This window comes from Mauremys mutica, chromosome 1, assembly GCF_020497125.1.
Source record: "Mauremys mutica isolate MM-2020 ecotype Southern chromosome 1, ASM2049712v1, whole genome shotgun sequence".
NCBI classification, from domain to species: Eukaryota; Metazoa; Chordata; order Testudines; family Geoemydidae; genus Mauremys; species Mauremys mutica.
In genome coordinates, this window is record NC_059072.1 from 96,505,126 (window position 1) to 96,518,953 (window position 13,828).

Genomic DNA, 13,828 nt, shown 5'->3' on the forward strand with positions numbered 1-13,828 from the left:
TTTAAGAATAGATGCCTGAGACTGTGTGTGGGAGAGAGAAACTGGGCTTGAACTGAGAACTCTCCGGCCCACTACTAGAATTGACACCACAGCTGGCTCTGATGGACAGCCTTGGCCAAGGTCTCCAAAAGGAACTAGGGGTTTTAGGTGCCCCACCGCAGATACCATAAAGAGGCCTGATTGTCAGGAAGCGCTGAGCTCCTGCCCTCTGAAAATCAGGTCTCTGTAAGGTGTCAAAGTCACTAGTTTGGAAGAACTTAGCAGCCTCACATGAGCTACCAAAGGAGTGAATGGGCTGTGGGGAGCATCCCACTTCCCCTTAGAGCGGGTGACAGTCTCTCAAGAGCAGGGATGAGACATGTTAGCAGGTTACAGTGGGGAGCTTGCATTGCCACCAATGGTATTATGCCAATTCTAGGAATAAGCACAGCCCTTCAGCCTCTGGGGGCTGGCAAGTGTGTCACTAGTTGCTAAACTCTCATTAGCAAAAACTCTCAGGAGAAAGTGTAGGACTCTCTTGATCCCCAGAAGCTGCTGCTACGCATTTGAATTTCCATCGCGCTGGGCGATGAATAGTGTGTTTCACAGTAAATAAATATGCTTGCTGTACCGGAGTCTGTGTCTGCTTCTTACTTTTGAGAAGTGCCTAGGTGAGACGCAGGGGAGGTGGCAAAAGGAGAGAGTAGAAAAAAACCCAGCATTTCCTCTCTGTGACCATCACAGGACACTGCCCCTGTGGTACCAGTTAACGTCTTGAGAGGCACTTGGCGTCTGTATGGTATAGCGGAAATCAAGCTGCCCGATGGAGCAATAAAAGGCCCTTATATTTGTGTATGGGGGAAGACAACCTCAACTCTACCCCTGCTCAAATACCAGCACAGATTTACAGGCTTATTGGCCTTTAAAACTCCACCTCAGCTGAATTCTAGGTCCCTGACTGTGCTGTGTGGTTTCCTTGACCAAACTCTGTGGCCACTGCTGGGCTGGGGATTCTCCTTGGCCCAGCGTGGGTGGTTCCTTTCACAGATGCTTGGCTGGTGCTGCTTCTGCAGAGAACTGAGGGTGACACTGTACAGAGAACTGTACTTTCTAACGGCAGCACATTTCTTATGTAAACTGAAACATGGCAACAAAAGAAATGCAACTCCTAGTTCAAGAGGGCAATAGGGGGATGTAGCTGGCAGGCAAATGGTTAAAACCTGCAATGGAGGAAGGATAGGCCAGTGGTTAGCCTAAGACTTCGAAGGCCCAAGTGCAATTGCCTGCTCTGCCACAGACTTCCTGTGTGACCTTGGGCAAGTCACTTAGTTTCGCTGTGTCTCGGGATGGTAGTGTTTCCCTACCTCACAGAGCTGTTGTGAGGACAAATATATTGAAGAGCGCAAGGGGCTCAGTATGATAGTAACAGGACCTAAATATCTTAGAGCACATTCCCTACTTCAGTGTGAGTGAAATCAGCAGTGGCTAAGCCCCCACTTTCCTTAAAATACAGAAGCCTACCTGGGGTGGTCCTGCTCCTTCTCCATTCAGCTCAGAAAACCCTCTGCCACTCAGAGCAGAGTAGGGGTGAAGTCCTTGATGGAACAGGGAGTATTTCTTACTTTGCTCCCTTTATAAATTCCCACCACTCTAGTCATGGGTCATGATCAGCATTCCTGTCTGGGAACTCAACCTTTCAGAATCTGGCATTGGTAACTAGCTGGAAGGGTCACTGAATTCCCTCTTGCCACCTAGATGAGGGTACAGTCTGCTTGGACCTTGTCTCAGTCAGACCACTAGCAGCCTGCGCATTCTGGCTCGGGGTGCACCAGCCACTACAGGAAGAGCAGCGTGTTAAATATGGGCCTAGGATTGTCAGCTGAACACAATAAGATTCCCTGCCAGCGACAACAGCCACTGCTTTTGGCTACAAAACTAAGCTTGGTGGGGAAGCTAAATTCTGCAGCTAAGGCAGCTGCTTATATCATTCCCAGTGGGCCAGCAGCCATCTATGGCTATGTTCATTTAGGGCAGTGTAATGGAGAAGGGGGGCTTGACGCTGGCTGTGTTGTGTCTGACTACTTGCTGTGTACTCAGCATAAGCTGCAGTTCTATTCGGTGAAGTGAGTCTCTACCCTCCGCAGCCAAGCTAGTAGGGACCAATGCCAGGGCAGCCCAGAGGATTCCGGGGGCCTGGGGTCTTCGGCAGCGGGGGTCCCTTCCGTTCCAGGACCCGCCACCAAAGTGTCCCGAAGACCCACGTCGGGGGCCCCCCCACCGCTGAATTACCGCCAAAGCGGGACCCACCGCCGAAGTGCAGCCCGGTCTTCAGCGGTAATTCGGCGGCGAATGGAAGGGCCCCCCGCCGCCGAATTACCGCCGAAGACCGAGCTGAACTTCGGCGGCGGGTCCCGCTTCAGCGGTAATTCGCCAGTGGGAGGTCCTTCCGCCCCGGAGCGGAAGGACCCCCCGCCGGCGAAGACCGGGAGCGGAAGAAGCTCCTGGGCCCGGCCCCGCAATAGTTTTCTGGGCCCCCCGGAGCGAGTGAAGGACCCTGCTCCAGGGGCCCCGAAAAACTCTCGTGGGGGCCCCTGTGGGGCCCAGGGCCTGGGGTAAATTGCCCCTCTTGCCGCCCCCTCTGGGCAGTCCTGACCAATGCTAAGCTCACCTCAGGCATGCCCCCTTGGCTTGGCAGAAAGCCAGTCACCCATTTGTCTGTAGTGTGGTAGCAGGGAAGCACCCCAGTTGGTGAGCAGGGCTGCGCTGGGCTGGGCACTATACACATAGGACAGGCCCAGCCCCACAGAGTTCACTAGCTATGATTTTTGGACAGGCTCAGGCGGTAGCTTTCACTTTAAAACCTACTCAACATGCTGATTGCTGGGCCTCACTCACCTACCCCATGGACAGTCCTCTTGCTTCGTGAATTTCCTCCTCCAGCGACGGGTAGCACTGGCCTGCACGCTAGTGACTAAATGCGGCGGTGTGGCTCACTGGGGCGAGGATGGAGACGGTTAGTTATGTTATAGGGTGAGACCAATACAACACCTTGCGGGCACTGTACCTGGCTTTGTCCCACCGGGTGCAGCTGATGTGAGGAACATCAGTCAGCCCAAACACCTGAACCCTCATCCATTTGCGGATATTTGAACATGCTGCGACTGTTTGAGCCCAGTTTGGGGTCTGGGCAATGTCCCAAGAGCACAGAGCCTGCTCCGTGGTGGTTGCTAGACAAAAGGGTGCCACCCCATTGCCCTGAAACCAGTGCAAAGTGATGTAAAATGCTGCCTGCTCAGCATAGTTACAGGTTATGGTCACGCTGCATGGACGTGGAGACTCAGGCCAGAGGCAATAGGGGATAGGTAGAGGGGTGCATGTGTCCGTCCTAGACTTGACAAAGAAATGGAAAGAGAAGTCCAGGTCAGACTGGTCTCACAAAGGCTCATAAATGTGTCTAGCCGAGTGTGTGTGCGAAAGAGAGAGCCACGCAGGCCTGTTTGTTAGCACATAAATTCTCTCCCTGCCTCTGTGACCCTAATCATGGCAGGGTCCATCTCTCAGTCCTGTGACTTGCATATAATCCCTTTGCAAATGTCAGCAAAGGTGACTTTGTGGCTTTTTAAAGAGCTGTTTTATAGACGCTTGGCTGAGTTGCATCAAGGTCCTTCCCCAGCTTGGCTGCCCTCACTCCATAAAGATACAAGCAAAACATGCATCTTCTGCCACCCCAGGCAGCACTGACGCTGCCTTTTATGGTGAACAGTAGCAAACAGAGGCACCTCCCTGGTATGTCGTGCAGTCTAGGCTCTTGCATGTGTCCACAGGTATTATGGTGATTGTCCAGCATGATAGCCGTGCATTCAAACTACAATGCGCGTTCAAGTCATGGTGATGAGCCATGTCTGTGCTTCATCCCCCTTATCCAATCGATCCTGCCGCCTCAGCTCTTACTGGGGAAAATGGCGACTTAGTAGCACCAAGAGTTGCACTAGTTGGTGATGGATTGTTTTCGACACTGTTTCCCCCGGGAAGCGCAGTACTAGCGTGACCAGACAGCAAATGTGAAAAATCGGGACGGGGTGGGGGGTAATAGGCCCCTATATAAGAAAAAGACCCCAAAATCAGGACTGTCCCTATAAAATCAGGCCATCTGGTCAGCCTACGTGGTACAAATATAGCATGCAGGGGCCCTGATCTAATATTACAGCCTTGTTGTGGCCTGGTCACACACTGAAACAATTGAATAGTGTGGGCTGGAAGCCCTCTTAGCTTCGAGTGTTAGCTGCTGTTTCTCTGTGCCTCCTTGCTTATCTGAACAGCAGCTCTGTGGGCTGATGGGATTTGTTTGGAACTCCTGGTGCAAGAACGGGAACCTCATTTACTCTATCCCTTTCTCATCTGCTCCCCCCCCCCTTCCCAAATTCCACAGTAGATTCTCCTACCATTCCACCGTAGGGGTGGAAAATCACTGGTATTGACATCATGCTAACGCAGTAGGGGGGCTCTGCCTAGGGCCTACGTGAGAGCAGTCCCGTCCTGCTGGCTCTTTGTGAGCTCTTGGGTTATCTAGCGAGTAGCTGATATGTCAGAGTGGTTCTGTCTCGTCTCACTCACCCCTTCCACTGGATGAACATATACAGGAATAGTCAAGCCACTCGGAGGAAACCCCTTTGAGGGACGCACGATGTCACGTATTTACTGTGAGCGGGCAGAAGAGGAGGAAAACTAAATGGGACAGAGAGAAAAAGTGAAGGTAAAGCACAGCTGGAAAGAAACGAAAACTGCAGAAATTGCTACCAATGGGCTATCAAGGCAGGTCTCTTCCCTTGGACAATAGCTAATTCCATGAACTTCAAAAAGTTGCTCATTTTTCACTGCTTTACAGTGGGCAGGAAGGGAGGAACAGGGCCTGATCCCACTGATAATCCATTTATGACCTGTTGTAGGGGGATAGTGAGGCCTTTTAGTATGGCTACTCTCATTTCAGCAGCTAGTCGTCTTAGTACCCTTAAAAAAAATCGTATATGCTTTTTGTCTCAGGAATATCATGTGTCAGTGAGTTCCACAGGTTAATCACAGCACATCAAGTTTAAACTGCTCATCCTCACTTTCATGCTCTTACATAATTCTGTGTCCAACATCTCAGATCTACTCAACGTATTGTAAGCTCTTCTCCCGTCTATCAACAAAGGCAGGCTTAACAGCTGCTTAGGCTCCTTCCACTCTTGTCCCCATGATTTTTTTCCATGCTCCCTCTGTAAATGAAATGACCTCCTAGTCCCAGTTCATGAAGCCACCACACTCTTTTTCTTCAGTAAAATCCTTCCTAAAGATGGACTTTGTGATATCCACCAGATGCAAATTCATAGGTTAAAAAATCCTTAACATGGTTCCTCCAGCAGTTTTCCAGCACATTCTTTGTAGGTCTGTTTTAGATTGGAAGTGCTTCAGAGCAGAGGCTGTCCGTCTGTGCGTCTTGTCTGGGCTGGAGCACGTTATTAATGTTTCCCTAATGATAAGGTATTCTGGTTTATTATCTGTTTTGAATCCATTGTTGTTTTAAATTGTAATACCCATCTGTTATTGAAGCATGACTTAGTAAATGGGCACACTTGCTTAGCCTTCTCCTAGCTATTCATTATAGTACTGCTGTCTCCATTAGACCTAGGATGCTTCACTTCCTGCACAGAACGACTTGGGCAGTAGTCCCATGTGCTCTTAAACAAGTCCATCTCTGAGGTGGGCCCCTTTAATTGGTAGATGAGACGATTCCTGTATCCAGCTGTGCAGCTACTCCAGTGATAGCTAAGCAGACAGATTACAGCTGCTGCCTGTAGGTATGTCTACACTTCAAGTTGTGTAATTTCCAGCTCAAGGAGATAGATTCGTGCTAACTCTGATTGAGCAAGTGCATTCAAAATTAGTGTGAGGGGCTAGAGGCCCCAAAATCTGTAGGCGGCGCGTTCATGACGCTAGGTATGTACTCAGGTGGCTGCCGCTACAGCTACACTATATTTAGTATGTTAGCTCACCAGAGCTAGTGAAGGGATAGCTCCCGGGGCTGGAAATGACACTCCAGCTTGAAGTTTAGATACATGCCAGAGTGCTGTTAAAAGCTTTGGGTTTCGTTTGGAATGAAAGGCCCTGGAGAGATACGCACTATTATCCTTATAGCTCTGTATAGTGGCTTAGTCGTCTCCTTCCCAAAGAAAAAGCCCTGGGCTGCAAAGAAAATGGCCACAGGTGCTGTGAACATCAGTGGCAGGCCAAAGCAGAAAGGGCTCCAAGCCCCTGGAGTCACTAAGCTAGAGATTTATATATACAAACAAAGAGAGCGAGAAGGGAGCAGCCTGTCTTTTGAGGGCACAGCAGGTGGCAGCCATCTGGGGTACAATTTGGAATCGCCTGTTCACTCAGACCCATTTGCTTTGCATTTAGCCTCTGCACAAGGTGCTATGGATTCTAGTGGGAGCTTTTAGGCTACCATCAGCCGTGTCCCGAGCTATTAGTGCACAGCGTTCCTGCTGTCAGACTCAACTATACGTGCTGGGATTTGGACAAAAAGCACTGGCTTTAGACGACTCAACACATTCCACTTGCAATGTAACAGAAAATGGAAACTAGGCCTTTATGTATTAACCTACTGCACCCCGAGTTCCCGGTGGTAGTCCCTTTTGTGGCAATGGCTGTGATCTCTTTAGAGCACTAAGACTTCAAATCACAGTTCCCAGCAGCTGGGGTAGAGAGTAAGATATCAATGGAAGCAAGTCAAAAACAAAATGACATCCCTCCCCCACCCCCATGCTGGTATCCATCCTGGTTGGTAGTCCCTGCTACTTGAGGGCCTGACTTGGTTTCTGACTTTGGTGTGTTACGGCTGTGGGAAAGGGAGGGAGGATTTCCTAGAGAAATTGTGCTGTGATTTGTATGCCTGCGTCAGGCTCATTTTCCTTTATTTATCCCCAGGGAGAGGGAGATGGTCCTATCCCATTGACGAGATCTGCATTCACAAAGACGACATGACTAAATCCACATGGCATGACTGCCAGACTGAACTCTGATTTAACAGCAGCACACCCATTTTCAAGTCAGCAGTTTGTCCTTACAGGTGAGCTTTAAACAGCATGGGGAGGGTGCATATGTATTGTGGGGAACAGGAGGGTCTTGGACAGCCTGTTTTATAGGAGAACTTGCTTCAATTTTCACACTCACTTATCTAACTCTGTCTAGTGCTGTAGCAATATTATTAGTGTGAGCTATGCACACGTGTAAGGAGTCCAGTAAAGGCAACAAAAGCAGGTTGCTCTCTCTCCTGGCACAATATATGTAACAACCAGGATATCATGGAGGCCCCGTAGAAGCTCCACAGATAAAGGTTGTGTAGAGATTTCTGTTTAAAGCAGGACTAAAGTCCATCTGTTTTGAATTTCAGCTGAGGTGCTGATGCTCAGTTACTCTGTTCCTGCGGGCACAGAGGGTAGGGCAGGAATGGGGGTAGGAAGGAGAAAAGGGGCTTTGAGTGAGATTTGTGCTCCCTGGGTTGTGGGGTAGCCAATGGCCTGCCTGCTCTCCAATGCAAGCTAGAGCAGCCACAAGGCTGCTCTTACATATGTGCTGCTTCCCCTGGAAGCAGTGAATAGCTGTAGTTTGGTGGATTCTGGCCACCTCTCCTCCCAGTTCTGCCTTGCACAAAAAGCCACTGGCTTGAGACCACTCAATATGTTCCACTTGCAATATAACAGAAAGGGGAAAACCAGGCCTCTGTGTATTAACCTACAACACCTTGAGTCCTTGATGGTCCCTTCTGTGGCACTGACTGTGATCTCTTTAAAGTGTTCAGACTCCAAATCACCATTCTCAGCAGCAGGTATAGAGAGTAAGATATCAGTGGAAGCAAGTCAAAAAAATAACCCCCTCTAATGCTACTGCTTCATCCACTCACCTACACATGTTTGCTTGGAGGAGATTCTCAGAGTGCTGTTTCCACTCTATCAATTGTAGTGTAACTGAGAATCAGTCCCTTAAGTCTCCAAATTATGCACTGCTAAGCAGGAGACAACTGAGTTTTTTGGGTAAGCTGCCATCGCCTTCCATGCTAGCTTCTGCCTTTGGCTTTTGATTGGTTCAGAGGAGCTTCAGCTGACCTTTCCCACCCTCCTTTCTGAAGAAGTTGGCTCTCTGTTGCTTTCAGAAGGCTGAGGTCATATGACTTTGCCCCTCAAATTACAGACAATTATCTTGCATGAAATTGCCTTTTTACTGAGTAATGTGACTTCCAGCACAGCCAGGACTTCTTATAATTACATCACTAGTTTCTTTAGGGAGCAAAGCCTTCCTGAACCATTTCTTCTTAGCTTGAGGTAGAACCATGACTGGGGGGAAACAGACACCCACCCTCCAAGACTGAGAGGAGGCTTAAGTGCTCAATGCCAAAATTATCAGAGACTGGTTCTCTCACAGAGCCTGAGTTTGTGGTCACGTATGGGTATCCCAGGGTAGGGAAGTCTAGCAAGAGTGCCTGGAAGAAATGTGTGGTGGAAACAAGCAGTTGGAAAGAAAACAGAAGATTAAATAGTACTTTCCCCTTGGTTGCTCTGAGCGGCTTGACAGCTGCACCATCTGGAGGGAGAGATGTTAAACAGACCTCCCTTCAGAGTGTGTTCCAGTACAGAACTAAGGATTAGAGGAGTTGTCCTGCACACAAGACCTTAAAATGCCTAGGGTACTTTCAAACTGTTATATGCACGCTAGAGATCCTGGCCATGACTGGTATCCTAATAAAACAGGTTTGGTTGTCTATCATGCTACATGAGCAATGGCTGGACCACATAACAGTTGCCTGCACAGTTAGTATCTATGCATAGCCCTGTGTCATAATAATAACAACAACAGTGCTTTGAGATCTCCAGAGTCATTCTTTCCCCACCCTCCATTTTTTTATCCTTTTCTTTGGAAGCAGATATTGGTATGAAACCCTCCATTTCACATTATGGGGATCACTAGGTCTGTTCTCATATTTTCCTTTACACAGACTTTTTCATAACCTCCCAGGAGACACCATAGAAGTTTAGGGTTGGAAGGGACCTCAGAAGGTCATCTAGTCTGCCCCCCCTGCTCAAAGCAGGACCAATCCCCAGACAGATTTTTACCCCAGTACCCTAAATGGCCCCCTTAGGGATTGAACTCACAACCCTGGGTTTAGAAGGCCAATGTTAAAACCACTGAGCTATCCCCCACCTCCTATGATGCAAATGAGAACTTCCCTTCCTTACCTCTCAAGGAGCAGCTTCTGTGGGGGACCTTGTCATAGCTATAATTTGTTAAGCACAGACCATGTACTTGAGTTTCCTGCTCCAAGCAGCTCATCTGCTGACCAAGTGGAACTGAGAGAGGCCCACGCCTTGCCATCAGCCCACTAAGATAGCGGTGCTGAGAAGGTAATCTCAGAGACTCCTCTGCACAGACAGACATCAGAGAGGCTTATGCCAATGACATCAGACCAACAAGGCGGAAGTGCTGAGTAAGTGTTAGCTTGGAGGCTAGTCCATCAAACTTGAGATGCTGAGCCAAGAACTTCAAACTTTGCCTCAACAATAGCCCAGCAAGACAGCCTGACGTAGTCAATAACCTTACAAATGTCAGGACCTTCATGTCGGTCCAGAAAAGCTAATGATGTTGATCCAATGACCTCACAGAGGGCTGCCCCTTAACGTCAGGCCAGCAAGTTAGAGGTACTGAACCAGTGAGCTCAGAGGCCTATGCCATGATGTTAATCCAATAAGGTATAGATGCTTAACCAGTAAGTAACTCTACAGGGCCGATGTCTTCAACTAAGCCAGCAGTTCAGTGGAGACACAAGAGTGCCTTTGCAGAGGTCTGTGTTTTGACATCAGCCCATCAAGGTAGGGCGCCAAGTAGCAGTGTAAGTACGGAGCAGTGCTTCGAAGAGCAGCTCCCTCAGAGCATCTCCTTTTCTTTGCCCGGGGAAGGGAGGACTCATCAGATGAGGGACTCTCAAGTGGGAGCAGCAATTGGCGGCCTGGGAGCAGAACTGATTGAAATTTCTCAAATGAAAAGTTTCCTCCACCTTGAAAACTGGCCTCTCTTTTTTTTTTTTTGAAAAAAGGGCATTTTAATGAAAAATTGTCACCATTTTCTAAACCCTTTTTTCCCCACCAATCATGAGTTATCAGAATTGACTTAAAAAAAAATCCTGACATTTTTTGTTTAAACAAAAAATTACTTTGATAACCATTTTGATATGATTTTTTAAAAAATAAGGTCTGCGTAGAGCCCTGCTAAATGAGCACAGCTTCAATGTTTTCCACAAAACTGCATGTGCACTTTTCAGACAGCTCTAGCAGGGAGATTCAAGGGTGCCAAGCATTCCTGCTAGTAGATGGCCCAGCACTGGCACCTGAGAGGAGAAAAAAGATTATCCACACTGGGAATTCCTTATGCATTTCCTGTCTCCTGCAGGAAGATCTGGTTTCCTCAACTGTATAGAGGGGTAGACAGAAAGGAAGCCACTTTCAGCTGTCCCTTCTTTCCAGGAGTAAAGGGACAGATCTTGCCACTGGCAGAATCCATGGGAAACCAAATGGCCCTGTGAGTGCCTGCTCCCTTCCTGGTACTGCATGATGGGGAGGGCAGCTGGGAAAACAATTCATAGCTCCACACACTGCCTATGAATCGGCACACAAATACCACAGGTGTTTTGCTGGCTGTCAGTCTCTTTGGGGATAGGCAGTGGTGCAAGTAGAATTCATTTCTTACCGGTACGCTGCACCAGCTAAGAGGGGCGGGGGGAACCTCCCCATGTAACTCTTCATGTGACCCTGCCCCACCTGAGTCCAGCCCAGGGCCCCGCGCTCTCCCCCCCCTCACCCCTCCCCATTATCTATCCCATATTACCTGGAGGGACGGGGGGGCTCTGTCTTCCTCCTGCTGTGCTGGAGACTTCTGAACCACAGGGCTCTCCAGAACCGCAGTGGCGAAAGGAGCAGAACGTGGGGCCACCAGGCGGCCCCACGCCGGCAGCTCCTCCGGCGCAGCTGTACCGCCCCCTGCCCTTCCACACAGCTGTGTCTCCTGAGTCCTGATTCCAGGAGGGCAAGGCTAGGAGTGGTACAGCTGTGCCAGAGGAGCTGCCGGCATGAGGTTCTGCTCCTTTAGCTGCTGCGGTTCCCGGGAGAACCCTGAATTGCAGAGCTCTCCTGGGATTGGAAACCACAGCGGCGAAAGGAGCAGAACGTCGGGCGGCCCCTACTGTACAGGCCCCGGACAGGAGACGCAGGTACTCAGCTGTGTGGAAGGGATGGGGGTAGGGCTGGGGACGATACAGCTCAGTTCAGGGATCTCCTGGGAATGCAGCGGTGAAAGGAGCAGAACACCACGCCGGCAGCTCTACATCCAGCCAATGCAATGGACTAGCTCTTACTTTAGTCTGCTTTAACCACTTAGTCAAAAGAAAGCCCACCAATCAGACACAGCACACCCGTTCAGGAAGTTCCTGGGTTTGAGAGGCAACGGGTTCAGCATTCTTACTGGTGTCTGTATACAGTGGCAGGCTCCTGAGGGAAGGGACGTGAACGGTTGATGCCTGGTGAACTCTGATAAGAAGGGAGGTCCAGGTGTAGGAGCAGCATCAAAGTACTCACATAAATAAGATTAGGGGAAGGATATGAACATAGTGGTGAGGTGGAATTCAATGGCAGCTAAAGAACGTGGGACATACTGATCTGACAGTAAGTTATGGGGCTCAGAACAGGAACCGTTGGGTGACCTGAAATGGTCCGCAAGAAGACAGACTAGATGAGCTAATGGGCCTGTCTGGCCTTAACCTCTGTTCATTTGCCACAAGAGAGGAGGCCCTGCTCCCCAGTTCTGATGGCTGTCATCCCACATCTTGCTCTGGTGTGGTGAAAAGATGTTGCATCATCTTGTGGTGACAGCATACATCAGGAGGACACTAGATACTATGGCCCAGCTCAGTGGTTTTCCCAGGAATTGAAATTAAGGGGGCGGTATTAGAATTTACAGGGTGTGTGTGTCAGGGCCGGTGAGATATATAAAAGAGATATGGATAAAGTAAATGTTTTGTTAGGATAATACAAATTTAACATAAGGATAATGCAAGTTGCACTAACACACATAATAGGTCTAGATTTCTAAAAAAAATATAAATTAAAAAAAATGCATTTAATTTAAATTTACTTTTGAAAAGTAAACCACCATGGGATAAGAGGGAAGTCCTTTCATGGATCAGTAACTGGTTAAAAGATAGGAAACAAAGGGTAGGAATAAATTAGCAGCTTTCAGAATGGAGAGAGATAAATTGTGGTATCCCTGAGGGGTTGGTACTGGGACCAGTACTGGTCAACATATTCATAAATGATCTGGAAAAATGGGTAAACAGTGAGGTGGCAAAATCTGCAGATGATTCAAAGATAGTTAAGTCCCAGGCAGACTGTGAAGAGTTACAAAGGGATCTCACAAAACTGGGTGACTGGGCAACAAAATGGCAGATGAAATTCTATGTTGATAAATGCAAAGTAATGCACATTGGAAAACAATCTCAACTACACATACAAAATGATGGGGTCTGAACTACCTGTTACCACTCAAGAAAGAGATCTTGGAGTCATTGTGGATAGTTCTCTGAAAACATCCACTCAATGTGCAGCGGCAGTCAAAAAAGCAAACAGAATGTTGGGAATCATTAAGAAAGGGATAGATAATAAGATAGAAAATATCATATTGCCTCTATATAAATCCATGGTATGTGCACACCTTGAATACTGTGTGCAGATCTGGTCACCCCATCCCAAAAAAGATATATTGGAATTGGAAAAGGTACAGAGATGGGCAGCTAAAATGATTAGGGGTATGAAACATGAGGAGAAATTAAAATGACTGGAAATTTTCAGCTTAGAAAAGAGATGACTAAGGGGGGATATGATAGAGGTCTATAAAATCTTGACTGGTGTGAAGAAAGTGAATAAAGAAATGTTATTTAATCCTTCACATAACACAAGAACTAGCAGTCACCCAATGAAATTTAAAAAAACAAAAGGAAGTACTTCTTCACACAACATAAAGTCAACCCAGGGACCTCTTTGCCAGGGGATGCTGTGAAGACCAAAACTATAACAGGGTTAAAAAAAGAACTAGATAAATTCCTGGAGAATAGGTCCATCAGTGGCTATTAGCCAGGATGGGGAGGGATGCAACACCATGCTCTGAGTGTCCCTAGCCTGTTTGCCAGAAGCTGGGAATGGGCAACAGGAGGTGGATCACTTGATTGTTACCTGTTCTGTTCATTCCCTCTGAAGCACCTGGCCTTGACCACTGTCGGTAGACAGGATACTGGGGTAGATGGACCTTTGGTCTGACCCAGTATGACCATTCTTATGTAAAAATTAATTATAATAATAAAAATGTTTAGTACAGAAACTCCCCAACATAATGACCTCTCCAGGTTGCAGCAATGTGAGACAACAACCTTGGCAAATAATGCATTTTAAAAATATGTTTCTTAGTAGGCCAAGATAAGTTTCCATTCCCAGTCACAAATCTAGCATTCTGGAGCAAAGTCACTAAAATATAGTCCAACAAACAAATGTTTGTTTAACACTTTTCCCTCCACCGCACCCCACTCACCGGGGTTGTCCTTGGTCAGTGGAGACTCAGAGTTCAGAGGTGCTTTCACATGAGTACATCTCCCAGGTCGGGGGCAAGAAGGCACCTTGCTGGTTCCTCCAGCTGCTCACTGTTCACTGGCCACTGATGTTCATTGTGCCACCGTTCACTCCATTGTTCTGTTGCCAATGGCCCTGCACAGTCATCT

The 13,828-nt window shown here is 48.1% G+C and overlaps 1 protein-coding gene across 5 annotated transcripts in view; it reads right to left on the bottom strand.

The window, feature by feature from the left end:
• Window positions 1–13,828, bottom strand: part of LOC123362248 (apolipoprotein L6-like) — a 70,277-nt gene that overhangs the window by 40,282 nt on the left and 16,167 nt on the right. For 2 of the 5 annotated variants that reach the window (XM_045002660.1, XM_045002659.1), the window contains exons 2-3: window positions 4,594–4,704; window positions 2,875–2,972 (exon numbers count right to left, since the gene is read on the bottom strand). The exons of 1 other annotated variant lie outside the window; for it this stretch is intronic. The gene's annotated coding sequence lies outside the window, so the exon portion shown is untranslated. Of the gene's footprint in view, window positions 1–2,874; window positions 2,973–4,593; window positions 4,705–13,828 lie in introns of those variants that run through there. 2 more of the 5 variants (XM_045002662.1, XM_045002658.1) reach the window with 1 other exon arrangement.